At 37.2% G+C, this 16,034-nt stretch overlaps 1 long non-coding RNA gene across 2 annotated transcripts in view; it reads left to right on the top strand.

The window, feature by feature from the left end:
- The first annotated feature begins 4,405 nt into the window (after positions 1-4,405).
- Positions 4,406-16,034, top strand: part of LOC147825876 (uncharacterized) — a 78,976-nt gene continuing 67,347 nt past the window's right edge. The window contains exon 1 of one of the 2 annotated variants that reach the window (XR_015440048.1): positions 4,406-8,483. This is a non-coding gene — a long non-coding RNA (uncharacterized LOC147825876). Of the gene's footprint in view, positions 8,484-8,618; positions 8,859-16,034 lie in introns of those variants that run through there. The other variant, XR_015440049.1, reaches the window with a different exon arrangement.

The following is a 16,034-nucleotide window of genomic DNA, read 5'->3' on the forward strand; positions in this document are numbered from 1 at the left end:
GTTCATAGACATGATCTTGAATTTGTAATGCTGTATTCCTAAGTGTCTTTTTGGCTGTCAAAATAGTACCATCTTTTAAAAGTACAATGTAGACACTGTGGGTTAGGCTGATTATTTCTGCTTGCTTTCTTTATTAAAAAATTACAAAAGTGTACAAAAGTAATATTCCAAAAGTATTACAAAAGTAATATTTTGTTATAGAAAACTGGAAGAAAGAAAAGTAAGAGAGATCCTCAAAAACAACCTTTTCTTATTCTGACCCTCTCCCTTTAGCCATGACAGTAAGCAGCATGATATAAATTCATTTGGTTTCATCTTAAACTGTCTATATGTCAGATGTGTATGAGGCAAAATATCTGTCTTGGAGAAAATTAATAGAGGGCTTACTGGTGTGGAATATGCTTATAGAGTAAAGGATCATGCATCTTGGAAATACTCAGTTCTGGGTTTTAATTCCAGAATTAAGTTATAGTATTTTGGAAAGTTACTTGCCTGTGTTTTCACTGTAAGTAGGAGAGTGGTTTCCTTCAGAGGTTACATAAAGAGCCTCAGGTAGGTCCTGGCTGGGAGCTAGGTCCCTTGTGATGGCAGATGCCAATGATGGGTTTTATATCCTGAACGCCTTTGTGTAGAGTCCAGGCTCAGTGACAGACTTGTGAAAGGCCACATAGTAAATGTTTTGGGGTTTATGGAGCAAGAGTCAAAATTAAGGTTAAGATAGGTACTTACATAATCACTTAAAATGTGGCCCTTTAAGAATGTGAAAAGAAAACATTCTTATGGCACAGGTGATACAAAACAGGTAGTGAACCAGATTTGGGCAACTTGTATTGTAAGATACCTTCATATATTATTGGTAATCCTCACAACCTCATGAGGTAGTCACTCTTCTAATAAATGATGGGCCCCAGATCCAAACTGAGGAAGCCAGAGCCTAAAGCTCCTGCAGTCCACACCTGCAGTCTGCGTCACTCCACTCTCCTGTGTGAAAGTTGGTCTGAATTTTCTCTCATTCTGCACTGTGATTTCTCCCTCTACAGCTGCTCCCTGCCCTTTATCTCTGCCTTACACTGAACCAGCAAGCCCTCTTCTTTCTCATTTGCTCATATCTCTTTGTTGAATGCCCTTCCCTTGGTTGCTTGGCTGACTCCTTATCCTTAAGCTTTCTGTCCAAATTTTACCTTGTTGTCCTTCTCCTAGAGGTGTCCTGTATTATTACTCTATTTTCCACATTCTTCCTCTCCTTCCTTCCCTTCCCTTTGAAGAATTTGTTACATCTCATAGTGGTACTGTGTCATCTCTTTGTTTATATGTTTATCTCCTGCCGCCCAGTGAAATATATACTCCTCAAGGGTGAGATCAAGACCTTGTCCTTTTTATTAAGGCATTCCCAAGTCTAGAAAAGTATGTGGAACATAATGAGTGCCTGTGAAATATTTGATAAATATCTTAATATTCTTGCTTGTCTCTTATTTTTCAGAGATCAGCTTAATTTGTCAGTATGGACTTGCCTGATCCCAAATCTAAGTAGGTCTCTTATAGCACTCTATTTCTTTCCTGTGGCTGTAAGAGCCTGCTATTATTTGGAAAGCACAGCACCTGAGGAAGAGAGTTAGTGTCTCACCTGTGGAGAGAGGTTTGAGTCATGAGCCTCAGGAACTCAAAGCAGCTGGGATTCCTCATCTACAGTGAGAAATGGAATGTCACGTAGGGATAGACATGCCTAACAAAGTCATTATGTCACTCCAGTTATTTTAGGAGCTGAGGGTTGTGCTTCTCAAACCTATGTGCTTAAGCGACCTCTGGGATCTTGTGTTATTGTGATTAAATAATCTGAGGGCAACACCAACATTCTGAATTTTTGACCTACTTTTAGGCGCTACTAAAAGCCACTGATCAACAGACCAACTGCACTTTTAATAACAGTGGTCCAGGTCAGCATTTCTCAACTGTGGCATGTTGACCTTGTAGGCTGAATTATTCTTTGTTGTCTGGGGTTGTCATGGGCTTTATAGGGTGTCTAGCACTATCCCTGGCTGTTACCTACTTGATCCCACTAGCACTCTCAAAGTCATTACAACTAGAACTGTCTTTAGACATCACCACGTGTCCCTTGGGGAGGCAGGGGTGAACATAATCTCCACTTAAGAGCCCTTGGCCTAGCTGCTTCTCTGCCCTTAGTTTCCTTTTCAGCCCTTTGCAATCTTTGAGCCAATATATATCCCCTTTGTCTTATAGTTGGATATTTGTGAACTTAAGTCCTACAGCTCACATGTATGTAAGCATATAGATATTTGTGCGCTTTTATATATGTTGCTTGTGTACGTCACTGCGCTCTGTAAATGTACCTTCTGTATATTTATTTTAGTGCTGTGTTTTAGTACTTACTCTTAGTCCTGTCTGTGGGAGGTAGTAGATAAATGCTGGCTGAATGAGTTCTATATAGGCTTTTTCTTTCCCTTTTGAGCTCTGTTTTATTTTTTAAAACATGTTTTGTTGAAGTGTAATATATATAGTCCCAAAGGCACACATAAGAGTAGAACTTGATGAATTTTTACACTTTGGACATTCCTATTATAGGACCCCAGATCAGTCTTTTCAATAATGAAAAGGAATCCATGTTCACTGGTGAAAATTTAAAAGTACAGAGAAACAAAAGAAAAAAAATACCCTTTTTTAATGCATACATTTATTAACATTTTGACACATATATTTTCATTCTTTTCCATGCCTATATTTGGACATTAATTTATTTTTAAAACTGAAACATGAGATTCATTGTGTTGTGACTAGCTTTTCTCACTCACTACCACACTGTTAACATATTTCCCTGTGACTACTCGGACACCTAATTCAGTATTCTAAGGACAATATGCCATCCACACTATGAGTATGTATGTACCATAATTTATACAAGTCATCATTTTTCTTGATCATTTCTTAGAAAATTGATATGATTTATATTTTTTACTCTTACACTCAGCATTTAATGTTTTAATGATTTTTTATCATTGTAATTACTGAATTACATAAAAGCAAACTAATACTAAAAAAAAAAAAAGCAAACTAATACTACCTCCAGTGGTTGCTAGAATCATCTTCTAATCTTTTAAAAATAAAGTGGAGCTACATAATATTTGATATGGCACTTTTAATAATAAAAAGTAAAACCCTCAGCTTTTGCTGATGTACAGAATTCTCCACAATTATTCAGGTGTTCTAGGGTATTTGCACTCAATAAAGAAAGAAAATTTAGTTTGAACTTCAGGCAAGTAGGGAATCTTACTACGCAACAGAGCAAAGTATCTCTCTTCCACCACTGTGCAGATGTTGGCAGCCTGGACAGGAAACCAGAACAGAGAGTGGGCAGAGCCCCTGCACTGTAACTTAACAGAGACAGGGATAGATAGGGAGAAAGGGAGTTAACATGTCCTCTTGATAAAAGAGTATGAACCAAAAGATTGAAGAGTACACGTCCCTTAACCAAACCTCACAGTACCTCTCCTCAAAGTATGTGCCAATAACACTTTCTTGGATGTATAAGAATATTGACATTAGTTGACAGGGCCTTTAAAGCAAAGATAGTAGGTGTGTTCTTATAACGTGAGTTTCCTCAAAACAAGAAAAGCACTTGTTGGATGACTAAATCATGTATTCTACATTAGGAGTCAACAAATTTTTTCTATGTGGAAAGGGCCTGATAGGCTTTTACAAGCAGGTAGTCTCTGTTGCAACTGCTCAGCTCTGTTGCAGTGCTAAAACTGATGTGGATAATACATAAACAAATGGTCATGTTCCCAGAAAAAGTCATTTACCATAGCAGCAGTATCTGGACTGTACACCCTTGTATACTGAGGCCTACTGCATTATTAATTAAAACGTCTTATATTTAAAAATGTGAATATGCATGATCATTACATAGTTCAAAGAATACAATGTGATAACGCTTAGCTGTTCCTCCCCAGTGATCTGGTGTGGATGTATCAATCTCATAGCTGGGGTAGTCTCCCCTTGGCCAGTCTGGTTGTTCTTTGGTTCTCTGTTGATGGTCCTGTGTGTTCTGCGTTGCTTCTCTTCTTTCCTGCAAGTCTGTTCTGGAATCACTTTTACTACATGGGTTTCTCAACCTCTTCTAATGAAATCAATCAAAACTTTAATTACAAAGTTTTTTGCATTGCTCACCAGTGGTTTGAATCTAGTTTGTTATTCAGAATATGGTATGTGACTACATGATTGTTGGCCAGCTGCTGTCTCTGTTAAGTTACACTGCAGGGACTCTGCCCACTCTCTGTTCTGTTTTCCTGTCCAGGCTGCCAACATCTGCACAGTGGTGGAAGAGAGATACTTTGCTCTGTTGTGTAGTAAGATTCCCTACTTGCCTGAAGTTCAAACTAAATTTTCTTTCTTTATTGAGTGCAAATACTCTAGAACACCTGAATAATTGTGGAGAATTCTGTACATCAGCAAAAGCTGAAGGTTTTACTTTTTATTATTAAAAGTGCCATATCAAATATTATGTAGCTCCACTTAGAGGTGGGTTTTTTTTCCTTCTTTTTTGGTGCTTATTTGTTCAGTTTTTGAAGGATTCAGAGATCAAAAGTAGTTTTCTATAAGGTTGTCAGAAGTATTCCTGGACCAGGGTTCTGCAGCTAGGATCAGCTAGATTTATATGGCAATAATAACACTTTCCAGATCTTTTTGCCTTAAAATAGCCAAACTTTATTTCTTTCTCATTCATCTGGCTCAGTTGAGGGCTCTGCCTACATTGTCTTCATACTATGATCTGTCTAACTGAATAGTCTAGGGTGCTGTCTAGGGTGCTTCTAGGCACTTCTTTCCTTAAATTAATGAATTACCAATGAATGTTCTTATGGTCTTTTTTCCTCCTTTCTAATTAACAATTTAAAAATCACTAGCTGACTTCAAGACTTACTGTAAGGCTCCAGTAATTAAATGTATTATTGGTGAAAGACTTAGATCAGTAGAACAGAATAGAGAGCCCAGAAGTGGACTCACACAAATACTGTCAACTGGTCTTTAACAAAAGGGCAAATGCAGTCCAATGGAGAAACCATAGTCTTCTTAAAAAATGGTTCTGGAACACCTGGATAATATACTATGTGCAAAAAACATGAATTTAAACATAGACTTTATATCTTTCACAAAAATTAGTTCAAGACAAATCATGGTTTTAAATGTAAATGGTAAACTGTAAAACTCCTGGAAAGTAACCAAGGGAAATATCTAAGTAACCTTGGTTTGATTATGACTTTTTAGATACAATGCCAAAAACATGATCCATGAAAGGAGCCAACCTTAAAGAAAAACTTTAGCTATGCAAAGGTACTATTAGAGAGTGAAAAGACAAGTCACAGTCTAAGAGAAAGTCTTTGCATAATGAACTATTGTCCAAGATATACAAGAACTCAATAAATTTAGCAATATGAAAACAACCAGTTAACAAATAAACAAAAAGCTAAATAGACACTTCACCTAGGAATGTATATGGATGGGAAATAAGCATATGAAAAGATGCTCAACTTCAAATGTCATTAAGAAATTGGAAACTAAAACCACAGTGAGATACCGAAACACATGTATTAGAATTGCTAATACCCCCCAAAAATTGATAGTATTAAATGCTGATGAGAGATTGTGGAACAGCAGAAACTCATTTATTGATGGTGGGAATGCAAAATGATATAGCCAATGTGGAAGGCAATGTAGCAGTTTTTACAAAAATCACCATGGTTATACCATATAATCCAGCAGTCAGGTTTTTAGTTATGTATTTATAGTACTTTATGCATAATTGGCAAACATTAGAAGCAGTCAAGATCCTGTTCAGTAGTCAAATGGATAAGCAAACTGTTTACATTCATACAGTGGGATATTATTCAGTGATAAAAGGAATAAGCCACCTAGGCATGAAAGGACATAGAGGAATTTGAGTGCATATTACCAAGTGAAAGACGCTGAAAAGGCTGCACCATGTATATGCTAGGAAAGGCAAAACTATAGAGGTAGTGTAAAGATCAGTGGTTGTCAGATGTTCAGAAGGAGAATGATACAGAGGATAAGCTAGTGGGGCATGGGGTTTATGGACTGAAATTATTTGGTGATACTATAAGGGTGAACACTTGACATTATACATTTGTCAAAACCTACGGCACATACAACTCAGAGTGATTCCTAATGTCAACTGTTGACTTTAGTTAACAATGGTGGTTCTGAAATCTGGCAAACATACCACATTCATGTAAAATGTTAATAATAGGGGAAATTATATGTAGAGCAGGAAAAAAGGAAGGTATATGGGAACCTTTTGCACTTTTTTTCTGTGACCTAAAAATGCTCTAAAGTCTATTAATTTTTTAAAAATTAGATGTTTACCTTTTCTGTATAATTTTACTTCCATACAATTTAAGTTTTCAAGGTAAGCTTTTGAGAGACATTCCTATGAGAAAAGTGCTGTGCCTTTAGAATAGTAGCCAGTATGACATCTTTCTTTGCCTCTTAGACTTTTCACTTTTGAGAAGGTTCACATGGGTATGATTGTTTGATAGACAAAGCTCTAGATAGATGGAATGTTACTTTGTATTTATTTTCTCTCCCCTCCCCCGTGTGTGTGGCACATATGTGTGTGCATGTGTGTACTCTATCCTTTAATATGAATGTAGAAGGAGATGTGGAAATTCTCTGTCATAAGTGTACAATAGAAAATATATAAAAATAATAGAACTTTTAGATTTATAAAGGAGTCATTTGCCTAAATGAATATATGCCTTTAGGAAAATATTTCCTTGGGTACATTTTCAAAAGTCACTTGTAGAACCTTTGATTGGTGATGCAAGAATTCCAGTAGCTGGTAAGCCTGATTTATTTCCTTCCATAAGTACCCCATCCCCTGGAGGAAAAAACCTGTCTTCTAACTAAGGTGTGGATGCTTTCCCCAAATCACAGTTTTGACTCTGGACCTGCCATTAAAACCTCCAGTGACTTTTCACTGTCTTACAGTGAAGTCCAGTGTCCTCAGCAATGTTATCCACATGATTAGGCACTAGTGCTGATATATGACTGCATCACAGAGAATCCTGAGCCTGTGGTTACCACCTCCTTCCTGTATTTGTGGTCTCATCACTTTCTTGCTTGTTCCCATCCCTGCAAGGCCCACATTCTCTGGCATCATACAGTTTTTTTGCCCACGGTCTGTCTGCTGTTTGAGAATGCTGCCATTCCCACAGCATCACTTGTTGTTACTGTTTCCACAAAAACTTCGAGACCCTGCACACATTTCATTCATAATATGGGGCCATGCATCATTAGGTCTTTGTCTCCTTGTCCTGTTTCCTTAGCTTGATGAGTTTACTTTGTTTTCAGTTTTGTCCTTGACTTCTGGCACATGTGTTTTTGTTTCCACTGAATTAACTATAAGCAAATAAAGCTTGACTATTGCATTAGTAAAGCTTGTGTTTGTTATTGCAAGAAATAAATGCCAGTAGTTTATTAGTATCTTTCTAGACTCCTTGCCTTTTGTGAGCCCACCAGCCTTCTTTAACACTTGGCCCCCAAGGATGGTGCTGAGGGGAAGGAAGTGTGGAAGTTTGTTTTGGGGAGTCTGATGGCCAGGCCTGAGAGCAATGTGCACCATTATACCTTCTTTTGATTGGCCAGGTCTCAGTTTTACTTTCAACTGTAACTGTAGATGAGGTTGGGAAATCCAGTCCAGCTGTATTCCCATGAAGGATATGAAATGAGTTGTGCAACAGCTGTCAAGTCTATGCTGTAATCTACTTTCAGATTTAAATTTGCGTTACTTTCCTTTGAGGTTGTAACCCACTTTATGTGGAGTGTGGTGTGGAAGTGAAGTGGTAGGAAAAGGGGAGTAAGTCCCTCTGAAGAAAAGTGAGTTGTTTAGATTCTGTCTGTGCTCTAGTGTGCTCTAGTGTCTGTGCTCTAGTGTTCATATATACATACATGTAATTCTTTTCATATTTGTTGCACATTTTCAGCACTGTATCATTTTGTAAAGCGAGATTTTCTAAAATTTTCTACCTGAAAAACTATACCATGCCTAATAGTACTTCTTGTACAAAGAACTTCTACTTTTATCACCGTGATAGTAACAATGTCTTATTCAACTAACTGATACATAAATTACTTTTTTTCTTTTGAGGACTAAGTCATTCTTGTAAATGTGGCATGTGTCTTACTATCACTAATGTTAAAAGGAAATGGTTTTCTAGAATTCAGTATAGGAAGAGAATTAGAATTCAATGTGATAAATCATTGAACTTGCTGTTGAAGGGCCTAAATATAAATTAAACCTTTAAAAGCAATAACCTCTTTTCAATTTTGGTACTCCCAGGAGATAATGGAACTTAGAAGTGGAATGAATTTGATTTACAAGTACAGCAATTCTTCAGTCGCTGATGTTTTCCACATACATGTTTTGTTCTTCCAAAGTTTAATCAATAACTAAGGTAAGTGAACTGTCTCTCATTTGTTTCCCATTGAAAACATTCTCTGGTTTCTAGATTTGTAGTGCTTTTTGTTTGACATAGGCACTGTAGGTATATAAATAATACAATTCTTTCAGGTATGTTTAAATAATTTCCTGACCAAAGAGTTAATTTTAAACATAAACTAAAAATCTTAGGAAACATGTATTTAATAACAAATAGACCTTACCTAAGTTTTCCCATGACTGAGCTCATGCCTTTGAGTTAAGAGTTAACACTGTCCAATAGCGTGTGACCCAAGGGCACTACACCCAGAGCTTGTACGCCAGTGCCCTGCTCATCCTTGCACCAGGGCCAAGGGACAGTCGCCAAAGGTGGGATTGTCTTCAGGAACTGGTAAGCTGGGTCTGTCTCGTGGATTATTGAGGCTACTTCATGCCTTGCTCTAGGATATTGCATTAGTTTTCATTCTGCTTTTGCAAAGAACCACAAATTTGGTGGCTTAAAAACAACCAAAAAAATTACTTTTATAGTTATAAAGGCCAGAATTCTGAAATCTGTTCCATGGAAATATAACCAAAGTATGAACAGAGCCCTTCTCCCCTCTGGAACCTCTAAGGGAGTATTCATTCCCTGCTTCTTCAGTTGTCCTGGCTCCTGACATTCCTTGGCTGTGACCATGTCCTGCAATCTGCCTCTGTGATCTTCACCAGTGTCACATCTCCTTTATTCTGTCTTGTAAGAATGTGGGGTTGAATTTAAAGTCCTCACAGATGATCTGAGATAATCTCAAGATCTCGAAATTGATCTTATCTGCAAAATCTCACTGTACCATGAAAAGTAACAATATTCACAGGGTATAGTGATTAGGATGTGCTATCTTGTGTGTTTGTGGTGGGCATTATTCCCCTTAGTCATTAGAAGCCATTCCAGAAGTAATTTCTCTGTTATAGAAGTATTATAGAAGTAACTGTAATATATTATATTATAGGAGTAACTATAATGCTATTTATTTTCCTAGTTGAGTTCTAGTTAGCCAAAATATAGATGTCTGGTGCTTTGCAGCATATCTCTTGTGAAAGTGTACATTTCCCTTTCTTAAGAAAGAAAATTTGTAAACTATGACAGAGACAACAAAGGCAAGTTTAACACTTTTGCCCATTTTCTAAGTTTTTGTTTTAATATTTGATTAGGTTTTCTATATTCTCCTTTGGGTTATGAAGATGAAATGATGATGCTATATTTACATTATAAAAGGTCCCCTGAAAAGAAAGAACATTAAACTGCCTTTTAAAAGAATATTTATATTTACTTTCTGATTAGAAAAATATAGTACTTTTTAGGAAATTTATAAAAACCAGAACAGCATGAAGAAGAAAAAAATCCTTTGTAAGCTGAAAATCTATAAATAACTTCAATTGATATTTTAGTTTCTTTTGTTATATTACATTAGTTTTCTCCCTAGAGTATTTGGCAGTTGTTATAACATTTGTCCACACTATTATTAAGGAAATGGATGTTTTATAATGTTGGAAAAACTAAAGAAACAGAGCTATTTCTAAGGCTTACACTCTGCTTTTTTTCCCTCAGTTAAAAACTCAGCCTTACTGACTTGAATTTGATTCGGGTACAAAAAGAGACTTAATATTTACAAGCATCCACTTAAACAGAAGTCCATCAGTTGTTAGTGTCCATTCTCCCTGAGTACATCTTTAAGCCATTTTCTAGCATGTTTAGATAGAACACCAATCCTAAGAGATGTTCTGAGGAGAAACAAAAGTCAATCATGAGCAAATAAGTTTGGAATTAGTGAGTACTTTATGCTCATGTGCATGCATGAACACATTTTAACAGTCACAGTGTATATATTAGCATTTTAAAATATCAGACTTAGAGCTTGGTAAACCCAGAGCTCCCCTCATCTGATTAACTTTTTTCTTAACACCTATTACAGAGAACTTTGCGGAGCATAATTTGCAAACACAGTAGTAATGAACTTAGAAAAAAGATGTTACAAATATTTTTGGTGTATCAGTTTGGTAAAAAAAGATACGTATATGTATATGTGTATGTATATGATTATATGTATATGTGTGTATCTATATCTATATAGTTACTATTGTCTCCTTTGCCAAAATGAGTTTTTCAAAAGAGGATCATTTGATCCTAGTATCGCAAAAGCCTTATTAAAGATTTCCTGCATTCTCTTATATTAAATGGCTTTTCTCTACCCTTTGGGGAATTAGGAATTAAAATCTAAGAATAGTATCAAGCAGAGTGAAAGTTCAAGGGAAGAGTGAAAGGGATGTGTATTTTATTTTTTTAAATGTAGTGTGAAAGCCTCCCAACCTCTCCCACCAAGTGTCATTTTGGCCCAGAGCTGAATTAGTTCTCATCTGATTAAATCAGAACCAAATTCTGCTGTTTCCTAACTGCTGTGAAATGCAGATTTTTAAAAATGTGTCAAAAAAGCAAGAATGTAATCCTAGTAGGAAACATCTCTTTTAAAAGAGAATAATTAGCATTTCATTTATATCATTATTTTACAACTTTTCAACATAATGAAATTATTCATTGTGTTTATATGACATCTAACTATTAAATGCCTGGTCAGAATAGTGGCATAATTTTGAAATTCAGATTTCTACATTTATATTTATGGAGATGGGAGAAAGACTAAGGTTGGATGGAGAACCATAGTAACTTCTAGTGTTTGTCTCTGTCAGATGAGGATGGTGATCTCAGGACCATAAATTAAACTTTTGATTTTTATATTTAGGGCATTGAGAAGGGGCCTAGGTAACATAAACAAATGGCTAATTCAGAAATTGCTGATTTGAATTTAAGAAGCAACCATTCTGCATATTCACTTCATACAAGCACATTCTCAGATATTTAGATGACAAAAATCTGGTTTCTCTGCTTGATTAAAAATGTAAAGGCCTGTAAAAGAGAGTAGAAGAGGCCATTATAATTGAAAATTCTTTGCTACTTCTCTTAGCTAATTTATCTGCAGCACTACCGTATTGAGCAGTGGCTCTTAGAGGAATTCCAGGACGTCAGCATCACCCTATGTGATGGTTTACTTTAGGTGTCAAATTGGCACGGTTGTGGTGCCCAGATGTTTGTCAAACACCAGTCTAGACCTTGCTGTGAAGGTGCTTTTTAGAGTAACAGTTAAATCAGTAGACTTTGAGTAAAGCAGTTTATTCTCTATTTTCTGGGGGCTTCATCTAATCAGTTGAAAGCTGTAGGAAAAAAAATTGATTGAGGTCTCAGAAAAAGAGAGGATTTCTGTTCCACACTACTTGCAGATGCAAGACTACAACACTGACTCCTGCTAGAATGTCTTGCCTGCTGGCCTGCCCTACACACTGTAGATGCGCCAGGCCTACAGTCACGGGAGTCAGTTCCTTAGAATTAGTCAAGGTCAATCTTAATCTCCCTCTCTCCTTTCATTTCCCTCGCTCCTTCCTTTTTTCCACCTTCTCCTTTTTTCTTCTCTCCCCTTTTCTGTCTATACACATGACATCGATTCTGTTTTTGGAGAACCCTGTCCTGGGTGCTTGTTAGAAATGCACATTCTTGGCCCCGACTCCAGACCTGTTGAGGGTGGAACCTAGTGATCTGCTTTTAACAAGCCCTCCAGTGATGCTCAGGACCCCCTGGCTTGAGAGCTACTGCAGGTAAATGGAAGAAGGAAGTTAAAAGAAATTGAAGTTCAGAAAGATTAACATGACCAAAATGATCCAGTCTGTTGGTTCAATCTTTTTTTTTTTTTTTTTGGACCAGGGATCGAACTCAGGACCTTGTGCTTTCGAGGCAGGTGACAGAACCACTGAGCTAAATCCCCAGCCCAGTTGGTTCAATCTTGATGCTTTCAAAAAGATAGAGTAATATTCATGAGTATCTTGGTAATCATTGATTCTGCTTTTGTACCTCACTGTTGTGATGCCTCCTTTTCTTAAGGGAAAAAAAACCATGAAAGGAATAAACTGTGTGTGTGTGTATATATATGTTTGTGTTTTAGTACTGGAGATTGAACCCAGGTCCTTTGCCCTAAGCTGTCTGTATCCCCAGACCTATTTACAGTAGTTCCTTAGTTTACAAACTTAATTTGTTGCACAATTCTGGAAGAGATGGCCATGTTCATGCAGGAAAGATGGCCTGCAGTTGTGTTTGTGATCCCATGCAGAGTTCACAAAAACAAAATTTTGCCAAGCGCTTCTGTTTGTGAATCAAACTGTTCAAAAACAAAAGTGTTCGCCATCCAAGTTACCACTGTATTTTAAAATTTTGAGACAGGCTGGGCTTGAACTTGGGATCCTCCTACCTCAGTCTCCCAGAGTTCTGAAATTATAATATGAGCATGTGCCACCATGCCCAGCTTAGTTCCAAATTTTTGTACTACCAGGTTTCTTTTTCATGTTATCTAATGAAAGGTTTTATTGACTTATTTCAAACTAATAGTTATCTTGCCAAAATTGTAGCTCAATGCTCCTGATTGTCATGGCATTGCTAGTGTTTCTGGGCTGGGATAATGTATCCTAGGCCAAAGTGGAGACTCTTGATGTTTTGGGGTTTTTTTATTAAATTATTTTATTGGTACATTGTAGGTATACAACACAATTACATTTCTCATTGGGAATTGTACCTTCACATAATGCATCTTGGTTCTTATTTTTTCCCCATTCCTAGCTCTCCCTTCACCCCCTCCACCCTTCCCTATTTACAAAGACTTTATTTCCATTTTTTCCATTTCTCATCATTTTTCCTTTCCCTTCTTTCCTTTCTCCTGCCCCTCCCACTACCCCTACCCCTTTGAACCTTTTCTTCCTATTTTACATTATCGATTATTCATCCTAATCAATGGTACATTTTAGGTATACATATAATGACATTCATCATTGGAAATTTGCACCTTTGCATAGTCTCTCTTGGTTCTTATTTTTCACCCTTGCCCAGCCCTCCCTTCAACCCCTCCATTCCTCCCTATTTACAAAGATTTTGTTCCTATTTTTCCATTTTCTCATATTAATCCCATTCCCTTGTATCCTTTCCCCTAGCCCTCCCACTTCCTTCCCCTTTGCCCCTTTTCTTCCTATTTCACATTACCTATTATACATTGAGTCCTTATTTACACTTTCAGTTTCTCACACCAGAGAAACTATTCGGTATTTATTCATGTGTGTCCTATTTATTTCACTTAAGAGTATCACCTCAATGTGCATCCACTTAGCTATAAATGTCTCTAATTTCTCATTTTTTATGGCTGAGTAGTACTCCATTTTATAAAAAAACCCCACATTTTCTTTATCCAGTCTCCATTTGATGGACATTTGGGCTGTTTCCAAGTTTTAGCTATTACAAACTGTGCTGCTATGAACATGGGCACACACATATCACTGTGGTATGATTCTTTTAATTCTTTGGGGAAGATCCCCAGCAGTGGAATAGCAGGGTCAAATGGGACTTCCAGTCCTAGTTCTTTGAGGTATCTCCATACTGATTTCCACGGTGCTTGCACCAGTCTACACTCCCACCAGCAGTGGAGCAGGGTTCCTCTTTCCCCACAGCCCCGCCAGCATTTGTTATTGGTTGATTTCATGATAGCAGCCATTCTTTCTGGAGTGAAGTGGCATCTCAGTGTTGTTTTCATTTGCATCTCTCGAATGACCAGTGATGTTGAACATTTTTTCATGTATTTATTTGCTATTTCTACTTCTTTGTCTGAGAAATGTCTGTTCATTTCAGATGCCCATTTTTGGACTGGGTCTTTAAATGTGGGAGGACGGATCTTTTTAAGTTCTTTATAGATTTGAGATAGTAGACCTTTGTCTGAGGAAGAGCAGGTGAAGATTTTTCCCCACATTGTGGGTTGTCTCTTCACACTGCTGGTGGTTTCTCTTGCTGTTTAGAAGCCTTTTAATAAGAAGAGATGCCACTTGTTGATTGTTTGTGCTACTTCACGGGCAACTGAGGTTTTGTTCATAAAATCTTTTCCTACACCGATGTCTTCAAGGGTTCTACCTAACCTCTGTTCCAACTGGTTCAGAATTTCTATTTTAATATTTAGATCTTTAATCCATTTTGATTTTAGTTTAGTGCATGGTGAGAGATACAGGTCTAGTTTTAATCTTTGGCAAGTTGAAGACCAATTTTTCCAGCACCATTTATTAAAGAGGCTATCTTTCCTCCAGTGAGGGTGTTTGGCTCCTTTGTCGAAGATGAGATGGCTGAGTGTGTCTGGCGTTGTTTCTGCATCTTCTCATCTGTTCCACTGGTCCTCAAGTCTGTTTCTTTGCCAGTACCATGCTGTTTTTATCACAGTAGCTTTGTAGTAGAGTTTCAAGTTGGGGATTGTGATACCCCCTGCCATATCTCTGTTACCTAGAATTGCTTTTGCTATTCTGGGTCTCTTCTTGTTCCAAATGAATTTTTGGATTGTTTTCTCAAGGTCTGTGAAGTGTGCTGCTGGGATCTCAATTGGAATTGCATTGAATCTATATAGCAGTTTTGGAAGTATGGCCATTTTCACTCTATTAATCCTTCCTACCCAGGAGCAGGGGATGTCTGTCCATTTTCTGATATCATCTTCAATCTCTCTTTTCAGAGTGCCATAGTTTTCAGAGAAGAGGTCTTTGATTTCTTTTGTTAGGACGATTCCGAGGTATTTCCATTTTTTGGATGGTATTGTGAAAAGAATTATTTGCCCTATTTCTCTCTCAGTGAGTCTGTCATTTGTGTAGAGGAAAGCTATTGATTTTTGTGTGTTGGCCTTGTAACCAGCTACTTGACTGAATTGGGTTATTAAGTCTAGAAGACTTTTGATGGAGTTCTTGGGGTCTTCCATATAGAGTATCAATGTCATCTGCAAATAATGACAATTTGACTTCTTCATTTCCTATCTTTATTCCTTTTATTTCTTTCTCTTGTCTAATTGCCGTGGCTAATGTTTCCTGAACTATATTGAACAAGAGTGGTGATAGTGGACATCCTTGTCTTGTTCCTGATTTTAATATGAAGGATTTCAGTTTTTGACCATTTAGTATGATATTGGCTGTTGGTTTTTCATAGATGGCTTCTATCAGTTTGAGGTAGACACCATCTATTCCAAGTTTTTATAGGGTTTTAATCATAAATGCATGTTGGATTTTGTCAAATGCTTTTTCTGTGTCTTTGGAGATAATGATACGGTTTTTGTCCATGGCTCTATTGATATAGTGTATTACATTGATTGATTTGCATATGTTGAACCATTCCTGCATCCCTGGGATGAATCCCACTTGATCAGGGTGTATGATCTTCTTGATGATCTTCTGCATTCTGTTTGCCAGTATCTTATGAAGGATTTTTGCATCTATGTTCATTAGTGAGATTGGCCTATAGTTCCCTTTTTCAGTTGGGTCTTTCTCTGCTTTGGGGATCAAGGTGATGCTTGCTTCCAGGAATGAATTTGGGAGTATTGCTTCCCTTTCAATTTCATTGAAGAGTTGAAACAGTAGTGGCAGCAGTTCCTCTCTAAATGTCTTGTAGAATTCAGCAGTGAAGCCATCATGGCCTGGGCTTTTC

Source organism: Heterocephalus glaber, unplaced genomic scaffold (genome assembly GCF_053883595.1).
Source record: "Heterocephalus glaber isolate CG9 unplaced genomic scaffold, H.glaber_assembly_v1.0 deba00001481, whole genome shotgun sequence".
Classification (NCBI taxonomy): Eukaryota; Metazoa; Chordata; class Mammalia; order Rodentia; family Bathyergidae; genus Heterocephalus; species Heterocephalus glaber.